The 4,325-nt window shown below is 44.6% G+C and overlaps 1 protein-coding gene across 1 annotated transcript in view; it reads left to right on the top strand.

Annotated features, from left to right (window-relative positions):
• The window catches only part of CPEB4 (cytoplasmic polyadenylation element binding protein 4), a 102,686-nt gene that overhangs the window by 9,927 nt on the left and 88,434 nt on the right, over window positions 1–4,325 (top strand). The window lies entirely within an intron of this gene.

Genomic DNA, 4,325 nt, shown 5'->3' with positions numbered 1-4,325 from the left:
CAGTGCGGGCCCAAGGACTGAGCCCTGGGGTACCCCACTGCTCACATCTTGCCAGGTTGAGTACAACTTGTCCACCACTACTCTTTGGGTGCGCCCCATCAGCCAATTTTTTACCCATCCAACTGTGCAGGCATCAATGCTACGGTTGCTTAATTTATTGATGAGAATGGGGTGAGAGACAGTTTCAAAGGCCTTCTTAAAGTCTAGAAAGACTACATCCACGGTGACACCATCATCCAAGGATTTAGTAACTTGGTCATAAAAGGCAATCAGGTTGGTCAGGCAGGACCTGCCTTTGATGAACCCATGCTGATTGCCCCTGAGCATGATCTCCCCTGCAGGCCCCCCACAGATGTGCTTCTTGATGATTCTTTCCAAGATCTTCCCGAGCACCAAGGTGAGGCTTACAGGCGTATAGTTACTTGGGTCTGCTTTCCTCCCTTTCTTGAAAATTGGGACCACATTAGCCAGTTTCCAATCCCCCGGCACCTGGCCAGATGACCACGAATGCTCATACAGCCGGGCCAAGGGCTCCACGATGACCCGTCAGCTCCCTCAATACTCTTGGGTGGAGGGCATCTGGACCTGCGGATTTAAAAATGTCTAGTCCTTCCAGAAGATCCCTGACTACATCTGCACTGACTGAAGGCCTGACAGAACTATCCCCAAGATTGTTCCTATCTCTGGTAGGTGGGATATTCTGGTCCCTGTTCAAGAAAATAGAGGCAAAGAAACTGTTAAAAATATCAGCTTTCTTGTCTGGCGTAGCCACAAGACTACCGTTTGCGGCTTGCAAACAGTGTGCAGGGCTGTGAAATAAGAAATTATCAGGGATGGCTAACAAACAGCACAATTGCAGAAGAAAAAATAGTTTGAACAGTGGCCATTAAAAAAAGGAGAGATGGTTGAATTTAGTGTGCAGAATGGAGCAGAAATCAAACGGGGGTGCAACTGGATCTGTTCCTGCCCCTATATCCATATATTCCATATTGTACTCCAAGGAGGGATTTTCAGAAACATTAGGTGTGCAACAATGTCAGTCATGAGGTTGTGACTTATGTTCATACAGACCAGATGACTCCAAAACTATTCAGATGTATTATGCATGCTCCTACTCATTTGGTAATCACACTCAAATTAAGCATGGAAGTTCATAATGCATGCCTAATAACCATCAAATCAGGCTCATGGTTTGCATGAAGGTTGTTTCACAAGGAAAAATAATAGTTAATAAACATTCAATAAATATAGAAAGCTAAAGGCAACATATACTTTAATAGCTATTATTAACTGATAACAGCACATCAATATTAAGTATACATCAATGCATAAATTATAATATGTTATTATCCAGTACAGTTAAATACTTGTCATTTAACTTTTTGTTTATTAAGCACGTCTATTTTCTAATATATGTAAATATAATAGTATGTTACAATGTAATATGTAATAATATAGTGTGTACATTAATAAGATACATTATTAGTACACACACTATATTATTACAATTATATTAATAATTTTCATAATTATTAATATCTGCGGGATTTTATGCGGCAATTTTATGGGTGAGTATGTGTATGTATGTATATGCATATATATAAAATAGACACACACAGACACAAAGCTGTGAATATATAAATATATATACATTTATCGCCTTTTATTCCAAAGCTTTCTAAAGCATTTTAGAAACCAAGGGCCTGATCCTGTAGTGCAAGTTGTGTGAAAACTTTACAGAAGTGTCTGAGCCTGGGTTGCACAGTATTGTGTACCACTTCTGGTTTTATATAGGCTTCCTAATGCTGTTGCCCTCGCACTGTAGTTTAAGAAGAAATCAGGTAATGCTTGAGGGTAGATTAATGGAAAAAAGGTCTTCTCCCATCATCCCAACCTTGACACTTGCATTCTGGCATTAAGTGTATCCTGGTATATATGTGGCTCAGGAGGATTTTTTCATCTGTCTATAAACACTCCTATTTATAGCTCTCAGATGTTATAATGGCTTCATCTCATCATCCTGAGAGATCAGATTTACTGGATGTCACAATTTAAACCTCCTCTCCCTTCCTTTACAAATTTAGCTACGAATTACAAAACTTCCATGTTAGCCAATGCTGTACATGGTGATTTCCATTTGCATTTGATACCAGAACATCTGTCACACACTCTGTTTATCAGTCTAGAAGCAGGGGAGGAGGGGTGAAACTTGCAGCTGAAAGCATCCAGCTGACCTTTCAAGTCATGCTTACCAGGCACCATTGCGGCTGTCCAGATGACTTTGCTGTATGTTCTGGGTGAGCTTGTGTTAGAAGGGCAACAGGGTGGGGAGCATAAGAGAAAAAGCATATGACTCTGTCACAGTGAGCTGCCATGTTTAATGAGCACAAAATAGGACTCCTTTGGCTTCATTTTACATGGAGACCTTTCTCCTTGTTTCACTCTACTGCTGTATTTCTGTCTCTAACTCATTTGCCTTCAGTGGGAGTAATGATGGTAAACATTTTAAAGCCCTTAACATTAAACTTAATTATTTTAATTTTTTATTATTAGCAGATCTGTTCAATTCCTAGTTTCTGTAATCAAATTTATTGTACCTCTGTTTGTTCGTATCCGTGTTTATGTCTTCTGCCACCTAATTTTGCCTCAGGGAAAAACTGCAAAGCTACCACTTTCTTTTGAGATTAAAAAAAACACAAAAGAAAACACTGTCTTTTGAAAGTACTTTCTAAAGAAAACTTCAATGAGACTTATAATCATAAATGCCTACATCTTTTTTTTTAATGGGACTTTGGTTCTTATGTCATTTAGGAGTTTTTAAAAATGGTATCCCTTGTCTCTGTGTCTCATTTCTACACTCTAAGAAATAAAAGATAATGTCACATTGGATCTAATGGCAGGCAAGCTTCTTTGGGTAGATGTGATATCTTTTATCAGAGCAACTGAGTTGTTGGAAAAAAGCTTGAAGCGTGCTTGTGCCTGAAAGCTTGCAAAGAACTTTTTTTTCCCAGCGACTCAGTTGGTCTAATAAAAGATATCACACCTACCCAAAGAAGCTCGCTTGCCTATGTCCTTAGGTGAACACGGCTACAACCAAAAACACTGCAACGTTGGATCTAATGACAGTTTCTCCAAGTAAGTGATTCTCTGAATCATTAAGAAGCCTGGAAAAAGAAAAACAAACAAAAAACAAGAAAAAAGAAACAAACAGAAAAAAAATACAAAAACAAAACCTCACAAAAATGTACCACTATAGATACGTAGGAGCAGACCAATATCTGATGCAGCCTGTGTGAACACTGCACTGTTTGGGACCGTTAGGTATCTTGGTGATGAGATGGGTGAAGTTTGGTGTAAAATGTCAGTATATATTATGCAGGTTCCTTTTGCCTTGTTTTTTTTCCTCTTATTCAGTCGTCTCACTCCTGATCACCCAGTATCTCTACTGGGAGGTTGAACAGGTGAATCTCAGATCCGAAGGCAGTGAGGTCTGACACGGAGGAAAGGGGCCTCAAGGAGCTGCGACGACGTGGTTTGGTAGTGCTTGCAATGGGCTGTAGCCCTCGACATTCGGGTGGGTTTGCAATGGGCCTCGGCCCTCAGGGTGAAGTGACTGCGTGGAGAAAACCCAGCTCCACAGATGACTTGCAGCAATGATGAGTCGGTGGGCCCAGCCAGGTCTGTGGCCTGAAGCCGTTCAGTTTGGGGGCCTGAGCCATGGCCCAGTTTGCAAATTGCAAGCCCCACCCAACTCAAGCTGAGGCTGAAATCTGCAGCTGTCCCCTAAACTTGGTGCGCAGCACTCAGCTTCCCGGGGAGCCGCAGAGGCCGCAGCCACAGCTTCACCTGCCGCCTGCACCCACTCATCGTGTCTAGAAATAACTTTGCCCCAACCAAAGGTGGCTGCGCAGCGGCGGCTTCACTCCCCGTGTTAGCCGGCCAGCCTCCTGCCCTAGCCCAAGATGGCTACCGAAAGGACGCTATCCCCGACGTACCCCAAACAAACATGGCTTCCCACGTCCTGGAAGAGGCTGGAGGCCGCGGAGGGGGAGGGGCCTGCGCCGGAGGCGGCAGAGGGGCGGGGCGGGTTGGCCCCGCCCCAACCGGAAGTGCCGCGCCGCTCGCTCCAGCTGGTTGTCATTTCGCTCGGCGGCTCCGAGCTGAGGAGACGGGCTCGGCGGCGCGGCCGGGGGCGAGAAGGGAGGCACCGGCCGGAGATTCGAAGCGGCCGCCGAGGCCCCGCCCCGCCCCGCCGGCGGTGTCTTACATGAGGGGGGAGCGGCCGCCGGCCCTGCCCGTGCCCCGCCACCCCCGGGCAGCTGGGC

The sequence above is a fragment of the Gavialis gangeticus genome, unplaced genomic scaffold, assembly GCF_001723915.1.
Source record: "Gavialis gangeticus isolate Ggan-Ray unplaced genomic scaffold, GavGan_comp1, whole genome shotgun sequence".
NCBI classification, from domain to species: domain Eukaryota; kingdom Metazoa; phylum Chordata; order Crocodylia; family Gavialidae; genus Gavialis; species Gavialis gangeticus.
Note: the sequence above shows the minus strand (reverse complement) of the source record. Positions and strands in the feature narration are given on the sequence as shown.